General features: G+C 38.5%; 1 protein-coding gene across 2 annotated transcripts in view; it reads right to left on the minus strand.

The window, feature by feature from the left end:
- The window catches only part of LOC137243812 (SCAN domain-containing protein 3-like), a 61,782-nt gene extending 51,668 nt beyond the window's left edge, over positions 1 to 10,114 (minus strand). The window contains exons 1-2 of one of the 2 annotated variants that reach the window (XR_010950626.1): positions 9,702 to 10,114; positions 9,220 to 9,634 (exon numbers count right to left, since the gene is read on the minus strand). The gene's annotated coding sequence lies outside the window, so the exon portion shown is untranslated. Of the gene's footprint in view, positions 1 to 9,219; positions 9,635 to 9,701 lie in introns of those variants that run through there. The other variant, XM_067771964.1, reaches the window with a different exon arrangement.
- Between the last annotated feature and the right edge of the window lie 17,792 nt (positions 10,115 to 27,906).

Genomic DNA, 27,906 nt, shown 5'->3' on the forward strand with positions numbered 1-27,906 from the left:
TTATGAAACTTTTTGATTTCATCCCTTCCTTTATGGCAAAGTTGAAATCGAACGAATTGGAAATGCAAGGTAGAGACACATTTTCGGTGGCTTGAGCAGCTAGACCGCAAATTTAACCAAAACTACAGGAATAATGTTTCAAACCCGGGACAAACTCCTGTAATAACGAAACGAAAGAATGTCTTTTTTTCTTGTTTCGTAAAATCATACTGATGTGGGCAGATTTAAAGCTTAGCAGCTGTCACTACAGCCCAAGCCTTTAGTAGTTAATAATAGCTATCATCCGGTGGCAAAATCCTGAGCCAGATACATAAATAATTTTGCATGTAAATGCAACAACAACGATTTGAGCCAGATAAATCCAGATAGAAGCCTGGTTCAATTTGTGAGCCAGATAATTTGTTAATTACTTCTTTAAACGTTGGAAACGCGGCCTTTAATATACCTACTTTTTCAAAAATATATATGTCGCTGTTTAGCCTTTCGCCGTATGAGTTAAATGAAAAACAGCAGCGACATCTGCCTATCACATTTCACGTGTGCGAAAATTTCACGACATCTGCTTCTCAAGTCTCTCAATGATCCAGAGCATTCCCTTGAGAATTGAGCGTGAGCCGGAGCTGTAAAACTTACTGAAAGACGGCAAATATCTAACGGTTGACTAGAAAAACCGATTCGGATTTTCACCGATAACAATCAATTTCCAAGCATAAAAAAGGATTTCGGCGCGATGTTTTTTCATTTTTTTGGCTAAGTTTAATTTGAAATATTTACTAACACTAAGATCGCTTACTGAGTCTTATTATTAAACGTTTTTCTGAAACTGAATTTCACATCCGAAGTAGATTTCGGGAATGATAAGTCTCTCGTGTCTGCTTTAGTTATCGTCCTGTTGCCAGATAGTTATCGACGTCCTATCGCATTGATATTGACAAGAACCGATATCTGCAAATTATCGCCATGTTATAAGCATATTGTTAAATTGCTATCGATAATCAATCACCCTTATCGCGAGTTTTTTTTTCGCCCGAAAATATTCACAGTTTTTGTTCACCCTATCGCAGAGGGTGGCGAAAGAATTTTTCGTGGTCGAAAAAGATTTCACCTTATCGGCAACTCTTTGTTCGGTCGAAATGAACAGCGGGGAAACCCAAATTTGTTCACTTTTATTTTACAGGCGAACGAGAGGAAAACAAAATGTAAGTAATTTTTTGTTTTGAAATTTGATACTCTTATAATTATATGTACTTCTCATGATGCAATTACAAGGTGACTGACGTTGGCAGCTTCTCTTTCCAATCCGCCATCTTGAACTCCCACTCTGAAACTCAATTTGGCTCTTTGCGAAACTACTTTTTCATTCAGAGGAAAAATTGTAGTAAAAACCATTCAAATCAATTTTTCTGGAAAAGTATGCAAAGACCACTTTTTTCTCCAATTCTATTTTGAGTTGACTTCTATAAATCAAATGCGTAAAATTTTTTATATAAAGTATTTTATATTAAACGAAATTGTTTGAATTTTAATATTTCCGTCGAAAGTAATGCAAGATGTTTTTTAATAATAATTCTAATACATGTTTTAACTATTTTATGTTTCTGCTTAACTGCTGTTTCAAGATGCACGTTTTGCAGCTCAATAGCAAGGTCTGACTTTGGCTATGGCGAGATAGTGACCCGTTTTGATATTGATTCTCGAATCCTGTGCATATCAAAAAGAATTAAAGCATGTGCCTTCCGCGTGTCGCGACATGGTCGATCTGGCTGCGTTGTTTTATATGTCTGATGTTTGGCGGCGCAGATGAACACAATATTGAAGAACAATGTACATATTTCACCTCATTATAGCGAAACATTCAAATAGAGCCATGAATCACACTATCTGCACCAGAACAATTTCTTTCATGCACACTGCAATAAACATCGCATGATGCTGCTTCCATCGCATCCTTTAATAATTCTTTACTTCAGTACAAATGTGTTTTTATGTAGCAGTTGCCTATGCAGCTCAAAACTCGCTCTGCATGAAAAAGTGTTAAAGCTCATACAGTTTAGCACTATACCTCTTTGGATGTTGTTGTAGCGATAAGGACACTCCGCGAAGGCCTTGGGGAGTGTTATCGAGTTGATGGTCCTTTGCTGGATGTAGATCCGGTACGTTCCGGTACCACCTCGGGAACGATTTGTTATGACCACATGGGACCTTCTAGGCCATTCCGCCCTCCCACGCCCTAGATCTATGAGAAGTTCGTGGTCGCCAGAGCCTCGGCTGTTAATGAAACAGGATTCGCCACGTATAGGTGAGGTTGACAATTGGGTTTGGAGAAGCTATATATTACGCTGGCAACCCCTTGAAAGGGTTGCGCTACACAACCCCTTGAATCTATTTGGTATTTTAGTCGCCTCATACGACAGGCATCCTACCGCGGGTATTTTCTAACCCTCTAACCCGCTGGATTATCCTTCGATACTCGCCGTCGGCATCACGTGCCCGACCATAAATCTTCCGGAAAACTTCTCTCAACACTCCAAGAGCCATCTTCTCTCGACACCGTCAATGATTCCCGAGCCATAGAGCACGACAGGCATGATGAGTGACTTGTAAATAATGATTTTTTTCGTCGGGATGGGACTTTACTTTTCAGTTGCCTACTTAGTCCAAGCATGTAGCATTTATTGGCAAGAGTAATTCTTCGCCTAAGGCATTTTCCGATTGATTTCTAATCTGACATTGTTTTTTCTGTTAATGCTGGTTTCAAAATAGACGAAATCCTTTACAGTGTCGAAATTATACCCGTCAACAGTGACGTGGCTGTCTAGGTGCAAATGGGCCGATTCTTTCTTGGGTGACAGCAAGTACTTCGTATTGTCTTCATTTACCGCGAGAACCAATTCGTTAAGTAAAAAGAGAAAAAATTGTTTCCAAAGTACTTTGAGCTGGCTTCCACAATTTCGTTATGGTAAACAAGCCTATATATGGCGGCAGTCGCAGTGACCTATATTCACTTTTTATTTTTATAAACAAATGACAAGATATTAGTTTCGTTACTATTTTGGATTAAGCAAAAAAAAAAAAATAAAAAAAAATTAAGTGCTTTGCTATAAAAAAGTACTCGATTTAATACTGTTTTACAAAGCGGCCTCTTCTGTTCTTCCCCTTTCTCTCATCATTCGTATTAATTGGGAGCTTTCAAAATGAGCTGTCACTACATAGACCACCTTGTCGTTATTACATCATGTGTACTTCTATTATTAGAAATAAATCAATAAATAATGCACAATCGTAAGCTGAGCGGAAAAAAGTGAAATTCCTGTATTGCTAAGTAGGTAAATTCTATTTTTTATGACAACGTATCAGTCGGCCAAGTTATCCATTGTGGACAAAGAAACGGTTCCAAAATGTTGAGCACCTCGCTGAAACAAGATTGGCTAAGACCCACTCCTTGGTCCTTTCCAACGCCTTTCCCTATGCGAAAAAATGAAGACATGTACTCAACTTTACAATTGGTGGAACTCCAAATTTGTGCTTCAATGGAGGCAAGGATTTGGTAAGAAATCTAGCAAATATTAGAATGCCGGCTTGTTTACCCTGTAATATTGGTGAAAGCTAATTGAAAAAAATATAACTTGTTATTCAAAACTGTTGAAAATAGTAATTTTCAGCTTACAGTGAATCATTTAGCTTCAAAGGGTTAGAACTGTTCCTTAATTGCCTCCGAATCGCTTTCACATTTAAACATTATTTTATTTCTATTTTTGTTGTATTTTAAGGAAATATATGTATGCTTGTTTACAAAATTTACACAATTGCAAGTAAATTATTTGTTCATTGCTAGTTCACAATAGAGCATCAGCTGTTTCGAAGTGAACTTTTGTTCGCCCGAAATTGCCGATAGGCGGAAAAAGTTCACCCGAACAAAAAAAGTGAAAGCGAACATTTTTCCGCGTGAACTTCGCGATAAGGGCGAATAATTCACGCATAACAGACAGCTAACTCGTCTTTAGCACGCCAATAACAAATGGTTGAGAATTCAACAACTTTCCTTTGGGTCATTTGTGTAAGGATAATAATGGATCTTCATATAAAATTGTGGAGTAATCTACAAAAAGGTACTTATATATCATTAGCGCTACGTGAGCTAATCGGTTTATCGATAACTACTATCAATTTGTGTATATCTTTTGAGCCTAGCCAATGTTTCGCAATATTTATGTAGATGAATTAACAATTTATATAATATATAAAATACCATTCTTAACCCTTCAAGGCAAAAATGGGTACACAAATGAATTATCGGTACACAAATGACCCAGAACCTAAATTGCCCTATATCTCTTGAACTGAGCAGGATTTTCAAAACTCTTGTTTTGCATTATATAGCGACCAACTTGTAAAACTATTCACAATTGGACTCAAGGTTCTATCACAAACGGTTCAATTTCTACGTGCGATTTATCGGTTGATCGATCAGTGCTCAACTTCTAACTGTTTTTGTGTATGTATATCTCCTGAACAAAGCAAAATTCAATAGTTTCTTTTGCATTCATATAGTTATCTACTTGTAGATTGATCCACAATTTGCGTCAAGGTTCTATCGTTAACGGTTAAGGCGCTACGTGGGTTAATCGATTTATCGATAACTACAGTCAATTTGTGTATATGCAAAAACAAAAACTTTTTTGTTGTAGCACTGCTTCGCCCCATCTAATAGGTGTGACCAGGGACGCAACAAATTAAATGGGGTTACACTGAAATGACAGCCCTTGGTCGGGAAATATCCCGAACCGGCTGCCTTGGGAAGCGACAAAAACTTTGTCATTTAGCTTGGTTCAACAGATATGCGCAAACACAAATTAACAGTAGTTATCGATGGGCCGACTAACCCACGTAGCGCCTTAGCCGTTACGGCTTTTAAATTGCGAACCTCAACAACTGTGATCGAAAATAGTACAAGTTTTAGATACTTAAGGCCGTTTTCACCAACGTCGGTTACGCTAACTTTATTTGATGGGAATCTTTCGATGAGCTGTCATGTAGACTGTCGGCCAGGTAGTGTTTTCAGATTCTTTCCATGGTTCAACTATATGGTTGGCTCATCTCTACAGCAACAACACACTTTTGTCCAGATTGTGTGTTGGTGTTAGGTGAATGAAATAGAGAGAAAACATAAAACTTTGCAATTCTTGCGTGTTCCGGGAAAAAATTTCGTTAAATTGGATGCATTTACTAAAAAAATAACTTAAAGTGATGTGAAACTACTTTTTTATAAAAAATTTGGTAAAAGTCTAGTTGAGGGGTTGACTGCCAATACGCTACCGAAAATATCGAGAAAGGTGTCAAAAGGCGCGTATTGACCTCGACAACAATAATCCGAAGGCTGAAAAGAAAATTTGTATCTGTCCGGAGATATTTGCAGTAAGTTGGCGATTTTCATGCGGTGGTTGTATAGGGGTTGCCAAAGGGAGATGGAAAACGAAAAATGTAGCCAACACATTGACAACACTGGATCACAAATTCCAACTTTTTTTCTGCACCAGAAACGCCATTATGAAATTCCTATGTAAAATCACCCCCCGATTCCGAAAATGAAGGTTATTTTTAATTCTATAGTAACATTTTTGAGATATTTACGAATTACCGTTATTTCAAAAATTGGGTCCACTTAATCATATATACAATAGGCATCAAATGAAAGTATCATCATCATCATCATCCTCCCCAACTCCTATTGGAGCATAGGGCCTCGACCAGCGACTTAAATCTTATTCTGTTAGGTGCAGTTCTTGTGATGTCACTCCACGTATATCCTGCGTCTTCGAGTTCTTTATCCACAGTTCTGCGCCAAGTTTTCGCAGGTGCACCAGGTCGTCGGCTTCCTTGTGGATTCCATCGCAATGCTTGTCTGGCTATATTTACTGGAGGTCTTCTGAGAGTGTGACCAATCCACGACCATTTACGCTTGGTTATTTCTGTGGCAGCCTTAGGTTGATTTGTTCTAGACCATAAGTCGTCATTTGAAATTCTTTCCGGCCATCGAATTTTCAGGATTCGGCGCAGACATTTATTAATAAAAACTTGTAGACGTTTCTGAATTGAAGTTGAGCTTTTCCACGTCTCGCAAGCATAAAACAGTACTGATTTAACATTCGAATTAAACAGTCGAAGCTTCGTTTTTAAAGATATTTGGCTGGACCTCCACACGTTTGCCAGTTGCCCAAAAACCATTCTTGCTTGGTTTATGCGAGACTGAACGTCCTCATCTGCACCGCTCTTATTTGAGACAATACTACCAAGATAAACAACGGACTCTACACCTTCGATTTCATTTTCGTCAACCGTAAGCATCAATGGCCTTGATGAAATACTATAGCCGCATCTTATGACTTTGGTTTTCGCTGTATTGATGCTTAGTCCGGCCTCCTTTGCATGTGTGTTGACAGCTTCTAAATTGTGTTGAAGGTCAGTACTTCTGTGGCTTAGCAGACAGACATCGTCTGCATATTCTAAATCCCCTAGCTGAGTGAAAGGCGTCCACTGTACACCGTGTCCACCATTTTCTGCGTTCCTCATAATCTCGTCTAATGCCAAGATAAACAAGAGCGGCGAGAGTATGCATCCCTGTCGCACCCCGCTTTTAATTTCGAAGGGTTCTGAGAGGCACCCATCGTGACTGACCCGGGACTTAAATTCGGCATACATTGCCTTTATAATGTCGATTATTTTATTGGGCATCCCTCGTTTTCGTAGTATTTCCCAAATATATTTCCTGTCGAGACTATCAAAAGCCTTTTTAAAGTCGATAAAAAGTAAATAAGCTGATGTTCTGTATTCACAGCATTGTTCAGCAATGATTCGGACGGTATTTATTAGATCAACACAGGACCGGTTTTGTCTAAAGCCACACTGATTTTCTCTTAGAGTTCCGTGCACCGCCTCTTGAATTCGGGACAGTAAGATCGTGGAGAACACTTTGCTAGGAATCGAGAGTAAGGTGATACCTCTGTAGTTGTTACAATCAGAGGTATCTCTCTTTTTTGCGACTTTTACAAAAATGAAAGTATAAACGATACTTATTAACAACCGTTTACCTGTTACGTTTTCAATACTTGTATTTAAATTCAAAATGTATGCCATGATTATTCCCCGTAATGTGAATAAACAGTTCGAACAAAATTATAATCTATTATTGAGATGTAAAGGTCAGTAATCTGTGCCGGACTTGTAAAGCGCGCGTCATATGAAAGTATAATTTGAGTTTGTGCCGTGTTTTAACATAGCAAAACCAAAATTAGCTGCAGAACTTACTAAAACTATGCAAAAATTAATAGAAATAAATTTTTGCATTTAGTTTTTTGTGTCACAAGAGAAAAATCCGCAAAACTGAAGAAATTCGGAAATTAATTGTAGAAGATAGGAAAAAGGGTGAGACATATGCAAAAATTGCTGAAAAATATTCTATTTCGATCGGAGGGGCCAGAAAGATTTTTGAAAACTTCAAAAAGCGGAAAACATACATGACTCAGTATGGAGGAGGTCCGAAGGCCAAAATCACGATACACGTTGAGCGCCTCATGAGAAAAAAAGTTGCAAGCAACCCAGAAATTTTTAGCGAGGGAGCTAATCGAAAGTTTGAATTTGAATGTTTATACCAGTACAGTGCAGACAACATTACGTGCATCTGACTTCAAAACCTATGTCGCCAAAAAAAGACCCCTGATTTCCACTGCAAATAGGAAAAACAGACTGGCTTTTGCAAAGCAGTATGTAAGCATGCCAAACACGTTTTTGGACAAAGTGATTTGGTCCCATGAGTCAAAATTTGTGTTGAGGAACTCAAAAAACGTAAATGAGTGGTGCAAACCTTCTGATCACTTAAAGCCTCAGGGTATACAATCAATGGTGAAACATGGAGGCCGCTCTCTCATGATTTGGGGTTGTTTCTTAAAATTTGGCGTAGGTAATCTAGTAAAAATCGATGGTCGTATGACGGGGGCTTCTTATGTTGACGCTCTCAGTGAAATTTGGGCAATAAGTGCGGCAAAAATGAATTTGCAGTCGTTTTTCTTCAACAAGATAACGACCCCCACACACTTCTCGACTTGCTAATCGCTTTTTATGAAGAAAACGCCATAGAAAAACTCAACTGGCCATCTCAATCGCCAGATTTTAATCCAATTGAGCATTTATGGTAAATTTTTGACTCAAAAATACCAAAAAGCAGCCGCACGAACTTGGAGTCCTTTTTCTCGGAGATGAGGTGTCAATGGGCTAATATTCCATTGAAATTGGTTCGAAGTATGCCAAAACGGCTCCGTGCGGTTATTCAGAGCAAAGGTGGAAATACCGATTACTAAATTTAGTTCAAAAATAAAGCCTTTTGTTTGTTTTACACTTTTATACTTTCATTTGCAGCGCTTTGTACTAGAATTCCTATCGTAGAGTTAAAAAAATCATATTTTTCGTTCGACACTTGGGAAAATACATATTCCTCTGTTTTTGTTATCCATGCACCTGTGATAATATGATAATATTGTAATATTTGTTATTTAATAATTTTAATAAATTTGCACTGAAATAACTGCTGTGAAATTTATACTTTCATTTGATTCCTAGTGTATCTCAAGAACGAATTGAGCAAATCCAAAACGGTTTAAAGTTTTTAAAAGTTAATAAAATTTGCTTTAAACTGTGCATGCAGCACTTTTTGCGGGGCCCTGCAGATTCAAAGATAACGAACAATCATTACGGATTTTTTAAATTTTTTTTGTAATAATATAAAAAAATTTGTACTTTCCGAGGAAGGATCTCGAAAAATTTTTATTTTTTTGCAGAATTTTTCTTTTCTCTCTAAGCTCTGTTTTATTACAAAAAAAAAAAAAAATAAGCTTTCATTCAACAAAATCGATGGACTAATACAAAAGTATAAGCATTCATGTAAATATTCTCATTTAATACTAAAGTACCCTACTGGCACATATAGTATGTTAGTATTCGTATATCAGTTAGTTTTTGCTGATTTTTATGTTTTCTCTCAAAGCTCTGTTTTAATACAAAAAAAAAATAAGCTTTCATTCAACAAAATCGATGGACTAAAACAAAAGTTATAAGCATTCAAGTAAATATATTCATTTAATACTTAAGTACCCTGCTGGTAGTTAGTATTCGTATATCAGTGAGTTACCGAATATTAACAAAAAAAAGAGTAAAAAGGCGGTAAAGTTGTGAATATTTTAGCTCCGCATTTTTTATTGTTTAACGTGAATTGCGTACGATATAAACGCGTAAACAACGCTTAAATACTCACAACATCTTACTGGACATCAACTAAATCTAAAACAAGTGGACAACAACCACCGTCGGAGTAACATCATAATCCTGATTTGCTTTGCTGCTCCAGTGGAGTCAGGAGTCAACGTCTCAACCGCTGCGCAGCAAAGGTAAATATATATAAACAAGCAAGTGTTCCTGCAAGTTGCCTGCACTTAAATAGGCAAAACAAAAACCTGCCTGACTGCTTTGTTGTTGTACGGCATTCGCACCATTGTGTCAGGGCGTGGGTCGTCCCCGCGTTGGGCTTCATGCAGACCTTGGCCCGCTTTGATGCAGAGAGCCTCACATGTTGAGGTGGAGTACGCTGTTAAAACAGCAATATTAAATGTTTGGCTCGTTCAGAATATAAGAACAAAAAACCGAAAAGTTACCAGCGGGTCCCTCCTAAACCAGGGGTGGTATCCACAGTATGGTTACGCAGAACACCTTTCTGCGTTGGCGGCCTTCTGCTGCGCTTAAAACGAATCACCCTGGGTGGGTCCAACACCGGTTTGGAGACCAAAACTAAATCCACGCAAAGCACTTATGTTCACAGTTTTTTTGTTGGGTATTGCACAACAGAACTACAATCACCCGAAAATCACCAACTTCCACTGCAAATATCTCCGGACAGAGATACAATTTTTATTTTCCGCCTTCGGAATATTGTTCTCGAGATTAATACGCGTCGTGGGACACCTCTTTCGACCTATTTGTAGGCAACAATCGACCTCGCACCTAACGCACTTGACACCATAAGAAAAATTTATAAAATTGTGTTTACCAAAAAGGTAAACACGACAAACGTCAAATGAAAATTCCCAAAAAACACCATTGTGAACTCACGTAAATTCACAATGACGAAAAAAGCTTTGTTGGTAAGGTTTCCGGATGGGTGTGCATGATATGTTGAGAATAAGGACAGGGATAGATATAGGGTGGTCATGATTGCGGTAGGCAAAAGAAAGACCGTGGGAAACGGCAAATGGAAACGGTTCTTTTCAGCGATTTGGATAGTATAAAACAGGGATGCACCTTAACGTTAAGCTAATCGTTTATCAAAAAATTTCCACCGTTTCCGTTGAAACACTTCGAAATATTATCGATAAAGAAATTATCAAGATAAATTGTATCTCGTTTTTAACCGAAACGAAAAGCTTTCGTTAACGTTAAAAACGTTAACAAAAACGTGATACTTTATGTTTGAATTGTGCTGGCAATGCTATAGCCATGGTGAAGCCGTAAGGTGGCAACAACGAGCGCACATATACACACAAACTCTATGTAATTTGTTTGTGTAATTCGTTCGTGGTAATGTCAAAAATACTCTGAGAAATGTTCGTACTGTCAAAATTCATGAGAAAAGTTGCAATCAGCTTGGCTAATGCTTTCACCTTTAATGACTCCGCCATTAATCAGCTTTGCCAGCATAGTTTGAAATTAATAATCAACATAAACGATTTGATTTCGTTTTGATATGGCAGAAAACGAAACGAAATCATTTCGTTAATTTGACGATCTTAACGTTAATAAACGAAACGAAATGACTTCGTTTCGTTTATTAACGTTGATTATCGTAACGAAATGATATCGTTTCGTTGGTTAAGCATGCCTGGTATAAAAGGGGTAACTGGAGGAGAACAAAATTAAAAGTAAAATATAGCAGCAAAGTGAATTCAAGTGCGCGCGCCGCTTTCCAAATTTGTTTGGTGTTATTAAGTTTTAAAATTCCCTGTGCGCGAAGATCCAGAAGGGATTAGTGTAGTGCCGATAATAATAATTTTTAATTTTTGATATGAGGCAAATTGCCTTCAATAAAAAAAAAGCGGTCTCGGTCGATAATTTTAAAGAAAAAAGGGCGACGCTGCATCCAACCCCCCAGGACAGGATTTATTTGCTGCATAAGGATGTGGAATATTTGTTCACCTGGTGAGTTTTTAAAGTACAAAGATTTTTTTTTTATCATATAGACTTTCGCGCCGTTTGGGGTTCACGCGACCTCAATTTCGACTTCGGTCACCAGCCTCTTCAATAAATCCGCAGGCACGGATTTTCCGGGGTGAAGATTTCCACTCAAGCAGTGTTTTTTTGCGTAATCCCAAATTCTAAAAATTTACTATCTCTTTGATTTTTCTTTTTGATTAAAATAAATTTTTTGCGGATACATTCGTTTCATATTGCGCGTAGGTATGAGGGCAATATAATATTAATGTATGTGTGACATAAGGCGCGTGAACGCCAAATCGGTTTTGGGAGCCTTAATGAAAGAATTTAATTGGCGCTAATTGAGATTTCATTCTCGTAGTGGGAACCGGAGGTGGCCAGTGAAGCCTTTTTAAAGCGCCAGGGAATCACATTTTTGCGAATCACATTTTTTGCGAATCACATTTTTTGCGAATCACATTTTTTGCGAATCACACTTTTTGCGAATCACAATTTTTACAAATCACAAATGTCTACCAATTCGATATAAATTTTTTACAAATTCAACAATTTCCTACAAATTCGATAGCATTGGCTACATATTCAATCTCCAATTTATCAGATCCATACAACATTTTCATCAAGTAAATCGTAATTGCATCTCATCACATTTTTTGGTATTGCAATTTCATCACCAATAAATCCTTTTATTGCATCTCGGAAAGCTGCGTCCAATTGGATTTGTTTATTCACCTAGCCATTTACCCTAACGTTGGAGCGACCTACCTCATTATAGCATTCAGCAAAAAAGTTCACCATAATGTAATGGTACAAAAGCTTTTTATGGTAGATAGAAATTAACAAACGAGTCAGGGTAGTCTAAGAATTGTTTTTTTTTATCCCAAATTTTAAACTGTATGAAATATGAATTTTACATTGATGTGCATGGACATATATCCAAGTCACTATAAATCTTTTCCGTTTTAGTCTTAAACGTAGTATTCGATTAAGCCAAAATTTATAAAATTGTAAGGCGTCTATGAGTCACAAAATATACCAGAACGATTAATTAAGCTGTTTTTTTTTGTCTTACCTTTTTTTTTGCAGAGGGTATGAACCCTGCACCAATATGCCCCCCAATCCCCACATAAAAGAGCTCTTTTAGGCAGGCATTAGGGTGTGTTTAAAACTACTTTTTTTATATAACTCCACTTGAGTAGATAAGAGTTTGGTGATTTTGGCGACAGAGAGACCCAGAAATATATTTGAACAGTTGTCGTACAGTTTTTTTATACGGAATTCATGCGCGCATTTTGATTCTTTTTAGGTTGATAATATTTACAGCCTGTTTACGCGTTCATAAATACTGTTTGTAATACGTTTATTTTTACTTTTATATGTTTGCATAAGGATATACATTTTTTTTTGCGAAGAAGGAACCCATATGTGTTAAATTAAAATTTACATATATGTATATATATAAATTAAGGTGTTTGAAGAAAAATATTATTAAATATAAACGAAGCTTGATTTTTTGTATAAGATTTTATTTCATTCGTGTATAGATTTTAAGATTATGTTTATTAAAAATGCGTTATTGAAGTGAAAAGAGAAGTAATATGGCTGGCTAATTTCTTTTCGGGCGGGATGTAAGGATGGAATGATGAGGAGGTAAGTAGGAGTATGGAGCATGGCATAAGGGTGACCGCAGAGTAGGTTGCACGATGCGAGCGGTCCAAGGTTGGGTGGGATTCCTGTTGTGCGGTGGGTAAGTGAACCCGAAGAGGTGAACGGAAGTTAAAAAATATATGTGTGCGTCCGGTTCCAAGATGGCGGGTTGAGAACCACGGCCTGCCAAATGTACTGAGCTAGCTAGGGCCACCATCTGGAACCAAAGCAACGTGTACGTGACATATATTTATAAATGGCGCCCAATCTAAAAACACATGAAGGGATCGCTATATTTCTTATAGCACCCGAGAAATAATTATTTTTATATAATTCAACAGAGCGCAGGAAAAGAAGCTTGAATTGGCGCCCTCGCAAGAAATCAAATATTCTTCTGTAACATCTAGTAGAAATACAAAGATATAATTATCTTTTTTTTTTTACTCAATTAATCTTGCACTTACAAATGTATTTAAGCTTTCAAAAAAAAAAAAAAACGTTCATTTGAAAAAGGTTATGGTGTAAGCGGGTTTCTAAGCTAGTTAGGTGACTTGCTTGTGTATTTCTGACAAAGTTTAATTGCACCAGTAGTTAGGAGCAAGCCCACCAGATCTGATACAATAACCCAACGGTGGCATAGACACCAAACATGAGGGTGATCTAGTTGCATCGACATTTTACAACACAAAATTTTATTTTAGATTTCTTTTTCTTTTCAGTTTGTTTTATAGAGAGTTTTAGTTTCAGAAATATGGCTACAAATGTGGAAGCCAAAACAGAGATTTTTGAGTTTTGTTGTTCCATAAGTAGTAGATTTTGTGACCACAACTACATCGCGAATGGTAGGTGTTGTGAAGCATAAAATAGTTTTTTGGAATTGTTTCGTTTATTTAGTTATCAGTGAGGATTCACATGCCAACCCACACAGGAACGAACAACTATGCTCCAGAACCCTAAGCCTCCTCATGTAGTCAGGCCATCCGAACACCCGCCAACTCATAACATTCTAAATTATTAAATTTTCTTTATACTTTTTATATCGGAGATAATTTTGGTATTGGTTTTTTGGAGTCAGTTTTTTACAAAGGTTTGAGTTTTTTGGTGTACGTGTTACGTTAATACGTCATCATAAGTTTATGAACATTCATTTAGCATAGGGGTTAACCTACAGGTAGACTATATTCACACCTCTTCATCAATACAAACATTTTTTTATCGATATATATATATATATTTTGTAGAATTTTTTTTTTTGGTTGATTTCGTATGAAGCGCTAATACAGGGGTGCGTGTTCGTAGACACTCAAGGTTTATAGCATTTAACACACATATATTTCGCTTTGTCGTATATTCTCCTTTTTGAGATTACATCGAGATTACGTGGCTACCTGATATTTTGTTTTACATGAATATTGTTTTTATACCAATAGATATATATTTTTTTATAAGATTCAGTACCTATAGGATTGAACATACACATATACAGATGTCCTCTTTTATAGTTTTTTTTCTATATATAAATATTTGTTTTTTTTTAATACATATTCAATTTTTTTTTATATTACACGGTTTGCAAACATACGCGAGCGAAGTTGCGAATAGTCATTTCAGAGGGAATTTAACGTGCATCTACTGTCCTTAGATCGTATATTTTTTTCTTTTTTTGATACATCCAAATTTTTTTCTCTATTTTATTACTGAAATAATTGGATTTTTTTTTACTACGAGTGGCGCTGATAAAGTGGTGTGCGCTAGCCGAGATTAAATTTTTGTAGGATCTAATATACATACATACATACGCAGTCATCTCGACTTATATACATGGTCGTTACACTTGCTTTATTACCAAAAAAATTTTTTTTGATTAATACGTGTTATACATATAATTTCGCATAGGGTATAACCCGCATATACATATATTTTATATTGATTTAAATTTTCTTTTATATAAATTTTCTTTTGATTTTTTTTTAAAGCGCTAGTACGTAAAGGCGTGTCTGTAGACACGCAAGGCTCATAGGGTAACACACATTTCGGGTTTTATACTATAGTTTTCCCTTTTAGGGTTACATAAAGATTTTCATATACATATATACATTTACAGTGTGTCGTTTTGGTGCCTCGAACGCAAAGATTTTTTTAAGTCCAAATTTTTTTTGAATCATTCGTATGAATCACTCGGCACCGGCCCATAATACACGAGCAAGAACAAAGATAGCCAACATGCCAGCAGAAGACGCGAATAAGCAAGTGAATGAGAGTGATCCCGCATTCATCGATCTTTCAGATAGGTTCGTAGGTACGAAAAATAAAGGGGATGAAAATGTAGGCGGTAGTGGGCAAGGCGCACCACAAGGTATTATGCAAGCAGTTACAACTAGTACTGGGACAGTGCCCAAACAATATGGTCAAGCCCAGGTTACCCAATCGGTACTCATCCGGCCACCGTCTTTACCCTTTCCGCGCCCCCCTCCGGGTCACAATTTCACGACTAATGTCGTGGCCAGTAGGCCTATAACACCAAACATACGCGAAGAAGTAACCCCAATAATACAAAGTATGATGGCAGAAACTCAACAAGCCCTTTTAGTCGAAATGCGTGCAGGCATGCAGGCGATGTTTGAAACTGTACGCAGTTCCAGTGTCGAAGTGGGAGCTGGCAGTCAGACAAATAGGCCACGAATACAGTATAAAAAAAGGAGGCATAACATTAGCAGCGAGTCAGCAGAATCGAGGCGTTCGATACCTGAAAACGAAAGAGTTAATGAAAACGTCAACAACAATCGTAATGCACATAATAATATTCCTGTTAGGTCGGCGGTAGGTCCGTTACCGGCGTTCAATAATCGGGCGAATCAGCGTCTAATCCTAGGCCCTGCAGCACCGGACCATCGTTCTTCCTCACAAAGATCACCACCTGAGCCTCAATACAGAGCTGGTACCTACCGAGCTGAACTGAATATAGAAAAGTGGGGGATCAGTTACCAGGGTCACCGCGATTCCATGACCATAGAGGACTTTTTATTCAGGGTGGAGTATGTGAAAGAGCAGTATGGGTGTTCGTGGGCTGAGATCATTAGAGACTTTCATCGGCTGCTGAGTGGAGAGGCCCGTGAATGGTACTGGTTGTACATCCGAACGAATCGCAACCTAGACTGGCCAAGTTTACAATTCGCGTTACAACGGCAGTTCGGATCTCAGCTAACGGATTTCGATCTAATGAGAGAGATCACGGAACGCAAACAAAAACCCGGAGAGACGATTGATGATTTTTTTCACGCTGTCGGCATACTGCGTTCGCGTCTAAGGAACCCCATACCCGAATACGAAATGGTTCGGCTCGTCAAAGGGAACTTGCGGGAATCGTTGGCCAAACTAGTATACCCCATTGCGGTCTACTCTATAGAGCAACTCCGTATGGAGTGTAAGGAAGTTGAAAGGTGTTTTCCTCGCAGGGATCGAGTTCCCCAAGGTGGATTTGTGCCTCGTTCATACCAAGTGAACGAAATAGTTGATACATCGCCGGAAGAGCAGGAGTCTCCCGGAGATGAGGGTCAAGTCTCCGTGGAGGAGCTCCGCTATCAGCGCGTTACCAAACACCCATCATCTCGCGACCAAGCAAATCGTAAAAACCTGTTGTGTTGGAATTGCGGGGCCGAAGGACATGCATTCACCGATTGCATGTCACTTCAGAGGCGCATATTTTGTTTTAAGTGTGGGAAGGCGGACGCCATCACGTCAAAGTGTCCAATATGTAACCTATCGGGAAACGCGAAACGGAACGCGATGACAGCGGGGGTATCGCGTTCCACACAATTCCCGCTAGAGTAGACGCGTCGACAAACACAGTAGATGAAGACCTCGTGAGAGGGGACGATCAGCAGATATCACGGATAAAACCAAAACTAACAAATTATACTATTAATAACAAAACAAATAACCCGGCTATACTGTCCCTTGAAGAACGTATGAGGAGGTACAAGGAAGCCCGCGAAAGGATCTTTGCAGACGGCGTGTTATTAGGTCGTCGCAGGGTGTCACGCAATATACGGAAGGCAAGGGATCGATTTCGAAAACGGAAGATGCTACGTCGAGCAGTTGTTGCCACGGTTAAAAGGGCAGACCGAGATGACCCACGGGTGTACGCGGACATCGAAATAAACGGTGTCCAAAAACGAGGGCTACTGGACACAGGTGCATCTGTTAGTCTATTAGGTAGAGGATGCCGTGAGTTAGTCGAGGAGTTAGGGGTACCTATCGAACGTTTCATTTCGAAGGTTACAACTGCAGTTGGTGGCGCACATACGGTATTAGGAAAGATAACTATACCTGTCAAATACAAAGATTTAGAGAATAAAATAACGTTTTACTTATGTCCATACCTGGAACAAAACATTTATCTCGGGATAGATTTCTGGCGCGTTTTCCAATTGGCCCCGAATGTCATAGATGTAAATGAAATCGATTTGTCCAAGTTAGAGCAGCAGATGGTGACGGCGGAAGACAGGAATGAACGGCGTGTGCTTCATGACCTCACGGCGGAACAACAACAGCGCTTAAATCAGGTCGTCGAAAGTTTCAAAACGTTTGAAAAGGATGGTTTAGGTCGTACACCGCTGGAAAAACACTCCATTAAAATCGTGGAAGATGCAGTCCCTGTGAAAGATCGCCATTACCCACTATCACCTGCCATGCAATCTATAGTTTACACAGAAATAGACAAAATGTTCGAATTGGGGGTAATTGAAGAAAGTGAGAGCCCGTGGAGTAATCGGACCACTATAGTACGTAAACCCGGTAAAAATAGATTTTGTTTAGATGCCCGAAAATTAAATGATTTGACCATTAAAGACGCTTATTCGCTGCAGAATATAGAAGGCATAATTAGTCGCATAGATGACACCCATTTTATTAGTAGCGTGGATCTTAAGTTCGCTTTTTGGCAGATAGAACTGGAAGACAAGTGCAAACCATACACCGCTTTCACAGTCCCGTGGCGTCCCTTATATCAGTTCGTGGTAATGCCTTTCGGACTATGCAATGCGGCACAACGGTTATGCCGATTGATGGATCGAGTCATACCACAGAGATTGAAGGCAAATGTCTTTATATACTTGGACGATTTACTCATAATCGCTCCCGATTTTGACTCACATCTGCATGCGTTGCAAGAAGTTGCCATGTGTCTTAGAGAAGCAGGATTAACAATAGGATTAAAAAAGTCAAAGTTTTGTTTCAAGGAGTTGCCGTATTTAGGATATATTGTGGGCGGGGGCATGTTAAAGACCGATCCCGAAAAGGTAAAAGCGATCGTGAACATCCCGGTACCGAAAACCATGAAGCAAGTTCGGAGCTTCCTAGGAACAGCCGGTTGGTACAGACGGTTCATTAAGGATTTTGCTGCGATAGCGGCCCCGTTGACCGATGCCCTTAAGAAGACAAGCAAATTCGAGATGACACCTCAAGCAGTCGAGGCGTTCAATAAATTGAAAAGGGCGCTTACCTGTGCGCCTGTCCTAAGACACCCGGATTTTACTAAACGTTTTTGGGTTCAATGTGACGCCTCTGATTATGGCATAGGAGCGGTGTTATTTCAAAAAAATCACGATGATTCCGAAAACCCTATTGCTTATTTCTCTCAGAAACTAAACGATTGCCAACGCAAATATAGCACTACCGAGAAGGAATGTCTCGCGGCTGTGATGGCGGTGCAAAAGTTTCGCCCATATATTGAGCTGATGCCGTTCACAGTGGTGACAGATCACGCCAGTCTTAAGTGGCTCATGTCGCTAAAAGATCTGAGTGCTAGATTAGCGAGATGGTCTTTGCACCTTCAAGCATTTAATTTCGAAATAGAGCACCGGAAGGGCTCGGAAAATGTGGTTGCAGATACACTGTCACGGTGCATCGAGGAGCTAGCTCAATCATCGATAGCGGGAATGGATACGGTAGAGTTTGAGTCGGAGGAATATTTAGATTTGATAGGCACGATACAAAATAATGCTGAACGGCTGCCGGACCTGAAAGTCGAAGACGGGTTTGTTTTCAAAAAAATGATTGCAAAAGATGTAGAACTGGAGGAAAACGAATGGAAGTTGTGGGTGCCGGCGGCATTGACATCGACCTTAATAGAGAATGCGCACTGTTGCGAAACTGCTGCGCACGGCGGTATGGCAAAAACTTTGCATCGCTTGCGACGCTTTTACTATTGGCCAAATATGGTTGTACAGGTCCGAAACTACGTCCGCGACTGTCAGGTTTGTAAGGAAAGCAAGCCCAGTAACGCTATTTTGAAACCTGGTATAGGATCGGAGGTAGTTACCGAACGCCCCTTTCAGAAAATTTATATAGACTTTTTAGGCAAATACCCTAGGTCCAAACGAGGCAACGCCTATATCTTTGTAGTTGTGGATCATTTTTCCAAGTTCACATTTTTAAAGTCAATGCGTGAGGCTACGGCCACCAATGTCGTGAAGTTCCTCACCGAGGAAATCTTTCATAAGTTTGGTGTGCCGGAAATAATACACTCAGATAATGGGCAACAGTTTACCTCTAAACATTTTGCCAAAATGATAGAAACGTACTGCGTTAAACACTTGAAAACCGCGTTTTACTCGCCACAATCAAATGCCGCTGAGCGGGTCAACCAATCGGTCTTGGCTGCTATCCGCTCATATTTAAAAACAGACCAGAGGGATTGGGATCTATATTTGCCAGAGATTGAGTGCGCGTTGCGCAGCGCCATACACTCCGCAACGGGTGTGTCGCCATATTTCGCCTTATTCGGCATGAACATGTTCACCAGCGGTGCAGACTATAAGCTGGCTCGGAAACTAATTTCCCTCAATGACAACGAATTACTGTTGCTGAACGACAGCGACAGAATAAGATTAATGAGAGAGAAAATTAAAGAAAATTTACACGAAACCTATGAGACAAACGCGGCTCGGTACAACAAAAGAACCCGTGAAGTGCGCTTTGTACCCGGACAAGAAATATATAAGCGCAACTTCGTGTTAAGCGATTTTAATAAAAATATAAACGCGAAGTTTTGCAAAAAGTTTATCAAGTGCAGAGTAACGCGAGCGTTAGGTAAAAACATGTACCTGTTGGAAACGTTGTCGGGAAGAAGCTTAGGTGCGTGGCATGCCAAGGACCTCAAGCAATAGTCCGTCACGACGAGGGTCAAGTCGTCCAGAGAGCAGCAACCGATCGATGGTGTCTGCCAACCTGAAAGAAAGATAAACAAAAAATCCACAAAGTAACTCGCTTATAGGTGAATTTTAGACATAATAGTACTTCCCGTAAATCTATCTCCGGCGATGAGGGTCAAGTCGTCCGGAGAGGTCTAATATGCAGTACATACATAAATGCCCGGCATAGCTCGCGAAGCAGGAGACAGTGTCAGGGCGTGGGTCGTCCCCGCGTTGGGCTTCATGCAGACCTTGGCCCGCTTTGATGCAGAGAGCCTCACATGTTGAGGTGGAGTACGCTGTTAAAACAGCAATATTAAATGTTTGGCTCGTTCAGAATATAAGAACAAAAAACCGAAAAGTTACCAGCGGGTACCTCCTAAACCAGGGGTGGTATCCACAGTATGGTTACGCAGAACACCTTTCTGCGTTGGCGGCCTTCTGCTGCGCTTAAAACGAATCACCCTGGGTGGGTCCAACACCGGTTTGGAGACCAAAACTAAATCCACGCAAAGCACTTATGTTCACAGTTTTTTTGTTGGGTATTGCACAACAGAACTACAATCACCCGAAAATCACCAACTTCCACTGCAAATATCTCCGGACAGAGATACAATTTTTATTTTCCGCCTTCGGAATATTGTTCTCGAGATTAATACGCGTCGTGGGACACCTCTTTCGACCTATTTGTAGGCAACAATCGACCTCGCACCTAACGCACTTGACACCATAAGAAAAATTTATGAAATTGTGTTTACCAAAAAGGTAAACACGACAAAGGTCAAATGAAAATTCCCAAAAAACACCATTGTGAACTCACGTAAATTCACAATGACGAAAAAAGCTTTGTTGGTAAGGTTGCCGGATGGGTGTGCATGATATGTTGAGAATAAGGACAGGGATAGATATAGGGTGGTCATGATTGCGGTAGGCAAAAGAAAGACCGTGGGAAACGGCAAATGGAAACGGTTCTTTTCAGCGATTTGGATAGTATAAAAGGGGTAACTGGAGGAGAACAAAATTAAAAGTAAAATATAGCAGCAAAGTGAATTCAAGTGCGCGCGCCGCTTTCCAAATTTGTTTGGTGTTATTAAGTTTTAAAATTCCCTGTGCGCGAAGATCCAGAAGGGATTAGTGTAGTGCCGATAATAATAATTTTCAATTTTTGATATGAGGCAAATTGCCTTCAATAAAAAAAAAAGCGGTCTCGGTCGATAATTTTAAAGAAAAAAGGGCGACGCTGCATCCAACCCCCCAGGACAGGATTTATTTGCTGCATAAGGATGTGGAATATTTGTTCACCTGGTGAGTTTTTAAAGTACAAAGATTTTTTTTTTATCATATAGACTTTCGCGCCGTTTGGGGTTCACGCGACCTCAATTTCGACTTCGGTCACCAGCCTCTTCAATAAATCCGCAGGCACGGATTTTCCGGGGTGAAGATTTCCACTCAAGCAGTGTTTTTTTGCGTAATCCCAAATTCTAAAAATTTACTATCTCTTTGATTTTTCTTTTTGATTAAAATAAATTTTTTGCGGATACATTCGTTTCATATTGCGCGTAGGTATGAGGGCAATATAATATTAATGTATGTGTGACATAAGGCGCGTGAACGCCAAATCGGTTTTGGGAGCCTTGATGAAAGAATTTAATTGGCGCTAATTGAGATTTCATTCTCGTAGTGGGAACCGGAGGTGGCCAGTGAAGCCTTTTTAAAGCGCCAGGGAATCACATTTTTGCGAATCACATTTTTTGCGAATCACATTTTTTGCGAATCACACTTTTTGCGAATCACAATTTTTACAAATCACAAATGTCTACCAATTCGATATAAATTTTTTACAAATTCAACAATTTCCTACAAATTCGATAGCATTGGCTACATATTCAATCTCCAATTTATCAGATCCATACAACATTTTCATCAAGTAAATCGTAATTGCATCTCATCACATTTTTTGGTATTGCAATTTCATCACCAATAAATCCTTTTATTGCATCTCGGAAAGCTGCGTCCAATTGGATTTGTTTATTCACCTAGCCATTTACCCTAACGTTGGAGCGACCTACCTCATTATAGCATTCAGCAAAAAAGTTCACCATAATGTAATGGTACAAAAGCTTTTTATGGTAGATAGAAATTAACAAACGAGTCAGGGTAGTCTAAGAATTGTTTTTTTTTATCCCAAATTTTAAACTGTATGAAATATGAATTTTACATTGATGTGCATGGACATATATCCGAGTCACTATAAATCTTTTCCGTTTTAGTCTTAAACGTAGTATTCGATTAAGCCAAAATTTATAAAATTGTAAGGCGTCTATGAGTCACAAAATATACCAGAACGATTAATTAAGCTGTTTTTTTTTGTCTTACCTTTTTTTTGCAGAGGGTATGAACCCTGCACCAATATGCCCCCCAATCCCCACATAAAAGAGCTCTTTTAGGCAGGCATTAGGGTGTGTTTAAAACTACTTTTTTTATATAACTCCACTTGAGTAGATAAGAGTTTGGTGATTTTGGCGACAGAGAGACCCAGAAATATATTTGAACAGTTGTCATACAGTTTTTTTTATACGGAATTCATGCGCGCATTTTGATTCTTTTTAGGTTGATAATATTTATAGCCTGTTTACGCGTTCATAAATACTGTTTGTAATACGTTTATTTTTACTTTTATATGTTTGCATAAGGATATACATTTTTTTTTGCGAAGAAGGAACCCATATGTGTTAAATTAAAATTTACATATATGTATATATATAAATTAAGGTGTTTGAAGAAAAATATTATTGAATATAAACGAAGCTTGATTTTTTGTATAAGATTTTATTTCATTCGTGTATAGATTTTAAGATTATGTTTATTAAAAATGCGTTATTGAAGTGAAAAGAGAAGTAATATGGCTGGCTAATTTCTTTTGGGGCGGGATGTAAGGATGGAATGATGAGGAGGTAAGTAGGAGTATGGAGCATGGCATTAGGGTGACCGCAGAGTAGGTTGCACGATGCGAGCGGTCCAAGGTTGGGTGGGATTCCTGTTGTGCGGTGGGTAAGTGAACCCGAAGAGGTGAACGGAAGTTAAAAAATATATGTGTGCGTCCGGTTCCAAGATGGCGGGTTGAGAACCACGGCCTGCCAAATGTACTGAGCTAGCTAGGGCCACCATCTGGAACCAAAGCAACGTGTACGTGACAATTGTAAATTTTACCAAGTAGCGCAGCTAACAGCTGATCGCTGAAAATTCGCACATTCACACGCACAGTTCTCGACTCAGTTTCAAAAAAACTTTAGATTATTTAACTCAAATTTTAAAGTGAGATAATCATTACGAATTTATGTATATAGAATATATAAGGCGTTTTTGTTGTTATTAAAACAATAGTTTTATTTATATTAAAGCTTTTATCCGTTTTTTGTTTAACTTTGAAAAAACTTCGAACACCATTCCTTCATTATATGACATTCGACTGCCTAGTCCACTGTTCCACTCTATTCGCAACATAACCTCTACTTAAGCTGCCAAACTATATAGTAAACAATGATTCGCACTGCTGATTTTCTTTTTTATTTGTTTTGTTATTCGCTTTGCTTCTTCTGTCTGTGAGGTAGTGCTTAATATTTGCGCCTGTTAAGCCCCCGTTACTGATACTTAGCATAGACTTGACTTGACTTGGCGTAAACTTGGCAACTTAGCCACGATTATACTCCACTTGGCGCATAAAATCTGGCAGCATAATCAGCGTTGAAATTTATTTTTAAATAAATGTCAATTTGTATGACAAAATGTCGAAATGAAATGGAAACAAACAAATGGCATCTCAAAATGTAAACGTCACTTAGAACTTACATAGAAAATCAAAATTCAACAGACTTCTAAGTCAAGTTAAGTTTTGAGTAATCAGTAACATGCAATGTTCATTTAACAGAACTGTAAGTGACAGTTCGCAAGCCAAGTCAAGTCTATGCCATGGTTCAATTATGTACAGGTTGGTTCATCTCATCAGCTGATTTTATTTATGTCATTGCATGGTCGAAGGGATTGTCAAATGGAGATGGCAAACTCAAAATGAAACCAACACATTGGCAACATTTTACTTACACATACAAAAACTGCCAAGTTTTATGTTTCCATTCCATACCATTCGCACCAACACCAATACACAGATTTTGACAATATGAACAGACATATTTTGTTGCTTTACAGATGAGCCAACCTGTATATAGTTGAACCATGGTCTATGCCAGGCATGCTATGCCTGGTCTATGCTAAGTATCAGTAATGGAGCCTTTAAGCATCATAAGTGCATTGGTGAGTGACAGATGAAGGAAGGTGGGTGGCATACGAAGGGAAGAAGAATATTGGCAGTGCTGCCACCACTTTTAGTTTTAGTTATCTATTATTATAACTAGATTTGATATAACTTATTAGTAGTAACATATACAAAAGTAGTATAAGATAACGTACTAATATAATTAATGTATTTGTTTGTGACAACTTCGCAAACAATATACATCCATAATGCCAACAGAATGTAAAGAGTGTACAGCGAAATTGCTGCAGGTAGATGAAATGATAGCATGCCCTGGTGGGTGTGGCTATAGTTTTTGCATCAAATGTAGTAACATAAAGCGAAACGAGATAAAAATAATCTCAGAAAACATGAATTTAAAATGGTTCTGCAATCAATGCACTTTGTCAGATACAAACACAAAGTTCATTGAGATCAAACACCTAATAAACAAAAGTGAGCAAACAAAAATGAAAGTATCTGATGTAAAACAAATAGTTGAACAAATATTTATCAATAAATGTTCTCAATTAAAAAGCAGCATTCTAATAGATTTCAACTCCCTTCTGGAGCACAATATAGAAGTAAAAATAAATGAAATGAAAAATGAAATTGTAAAGGATATAGCTAATGAATTCCAAAAGAGTAATGAAGTTATTAGTAACTTGAAGGCAGCTAGCGAGAACGTTAACACTAAGTTGACGTTTGCTCAGGCCGTTAAATCAAATGAGAACAAAATTGTTATTAATCCGAAAAATCAAAAAAAGAAAGCGAAGGAAACTAAGGAAGCTTTGAAGAAAGTTGTTGAGCCGACAGATGGCCTTGTCAGAAATATTAAAGAGATAAATAAAGGGGCTATACATGTGGAATGTAGAAACAAGGAAGCTTGTGAGCAAGTGTGTCAGAAAGTATAAGACACTATAGGAAAAGATTACGAAGCGGAGAAAACAAAAAATAAAAGTGAAATAAAAAAGATAATTAAGATAGTTGGCATAACTGAAAAAATTAGCAATGAACGGTTAATAGAGTGTTTAACGAAGCAAAACGATTCATGTGCAGGAAAAGAGTTTGTAGAAAGGTGTATGAAAATACGAATCGTAGGGAGGAAAGTTATATTGCATTAGTAGAAACTGATGCAATAACATTTGAGAATATATTGCAGCAAAAGAGACTATATATAGAGTGGGATACCTGTGTCGCTTACGAACACGTAAGTGTTTTGAGATGCTTTAAGTGCGCGGGATATAAGCACAAAGCGAGCGATTGTACTAATAAAGTGGCTTGTAGCAAATGTGCTGGATCCCACGACAGCAAGGAATGTACATCAAATACGATTAAATGTATTAACTGTTGTGAACTGGGGAAAAAGAAAGTGATTGAAGTAGATGTCAATCATCACGCTTTCAGTAAAGACTGTCCAGCGTACAAAAAACACGCACAGTTAAAAAATAAAGAGCGCGTTTAGCAACGAGCATTAAATGAGCTGAACTGTATATATTTAAATATAAATAGTATTGTTTCTAATAAAGGTGAGCTAGAACGCCTTACCGAACTTCGGAAACCTCATCTGATTCTTTGTGCAGAAAGCTATTGCACAGATGAAATAACAAACCTAGAGTTAGAGATATCAACATATAAACCTCTACGGTGTAATTCACATAGCAGACATACAGGGGGTGTTTTAGTATATGTACATGACTCAATAGAGTATAAAATAGTTTACAATAACACTATTAACTAAAATATTTGGTGTATAATAATAAAAATTAAAAACATCTTTCCCCAGTATCAAATAGGATTGATTTATCATTCGCCTAGTGCGAGTGATGCTGACTTTATTTCATATCTAAACGAAATTCTAAACAACAACTCTCTTACACATTACAAAGTCGTCTTCATTGGGGATTACAACATAAATCTTAACAGAAGCACAACATATAGCAAGCAGTTAGTTGACCTATTTAGGTCTTTTGCTATGGAACAAAAAATAGATTTTTACACCCGAAAGACCGATAATACCGAAACAATGATTGATCTGCTCTTTACGAACAGTGAATCTATTTCATGTGAAAAATTGGAAGAGAATCAGATTTCTGATCACGAAACCATACAGTTCAATATCAAGTTAGACAGAGAATTTCAAATGAGGGCTAAAAGAACCATAACATCTTGGGAATATTATGCATGTGATATTCTTGTCAACCAATTACGACAGGTTAGCTTTGAGAATTTCAGTGTCGAAAACAAGGTCTCATTTCTAAACAATACATTATCGAATGCAATGACTACATTAACATACTTTAAAGAAATCTCTGTGAAACTTATGAACAAATGGTACGACCCTGAATTAGCGAATCTGCACAAATATGTTGTTGTTGTTGTTGTAGCAATGCTCGCCCCACCTAATAGCCGCGACCGATCACAAATTGTCATCAATATCCTCTAACGGGAGTCCAAGGAAACTTGCCGTTTCAACAGGGGTGGACCATAAGGAAAGGGGTGTTAGAGGCGTTGGTTCCACATTACAATTAAAGAGATGTTTGGTGTCATGTTGGGACACATTGCAAGCGGGGCATACATTTTGTATGTCGGGGTTGATTCTGGATAGGTAAGAGTTTAACCTGTTACAGTATCCAGAACGAAGTTGAGCAAGAGTGACACGCGTTTCCCTGGGGAGTATGCGTTCCTCTTCCGTGAGTTCTGAATATTTTTCTTCAAGTACTGGATTCGCTGGGCAATTCCCGACATAAAAGGCCGACGCCTGTCTATGGAGTTCACCAAGGACCTGCTTGTGTTTTTTCGCTTCATACGGCTGGGTTCTCAGGTGCCGTATTTCCTCAAAATGCTTACGGAGATGACTCCTTAGGCCCCTAGGCGGTGCTGGTTCGTCAATCAGATGTCTGTTGGGATGCCCAGGTTTCTGAGTATTCAACAGAAACTGTTTGGTCAGCATCTCATTTCTCTCCCTGATGGGGAGTATTCTCGCCTCATTATGCAGATGGTGTTCTGGGGACATAAGAAGACAGCCCGTGGCAATTCTGAAAGCAGTATTTTGGCAGGCCTGTAGTTTCTTCCAGTGGGTAGTTTTTAGGCTTGGCGACCATATGCACAAATATAAATTCAATCTATACAAAATAGCTCAAAGAACAGGTGAATGGAACGAATACAACCTTACAAAGCGTAGGTAAAAACGTCTGATAAAGATTAAAAAGGCCAAGTATATGGAACAAAAAATCACACATAATGTTGGGGATAGTAAGGCAATGTGGAAGCATTTGAAGAAAAGCATATGTATGTCCAACGCAAATAATGGAATCAATAAAATATTGATAAACGACCAACTATATACTCAGGAGAATAAAATAGCCCAGTCCCTCAATAACTATTTCATTGACAGCATAGTCGAAATCAGCTCGAATATTCCAGTTAATAACAATAACGATGCATTTTCGGCTGTTGAAAATAGCACTCTTACTTTCAAATTTCAGAAGGTATCTGCAAGCGATATACTAGAAATAGTAA

This window comes from Eurosta solidaginis, chromosome 3, assembly GCF_040869045.1.
Source record: "Eurosta solidaginis isolate ZX-2024a chromosome 3, ASM4086904v1, whole genome shotgun sequence".
Classification (NCBI taxonomy): domain Eukaryota; kingdom Metazoa; phylum Arthropoda; class Insecta; order Diptera; family Tephritidae; genus Eurosta; species Eurosta solidaginis.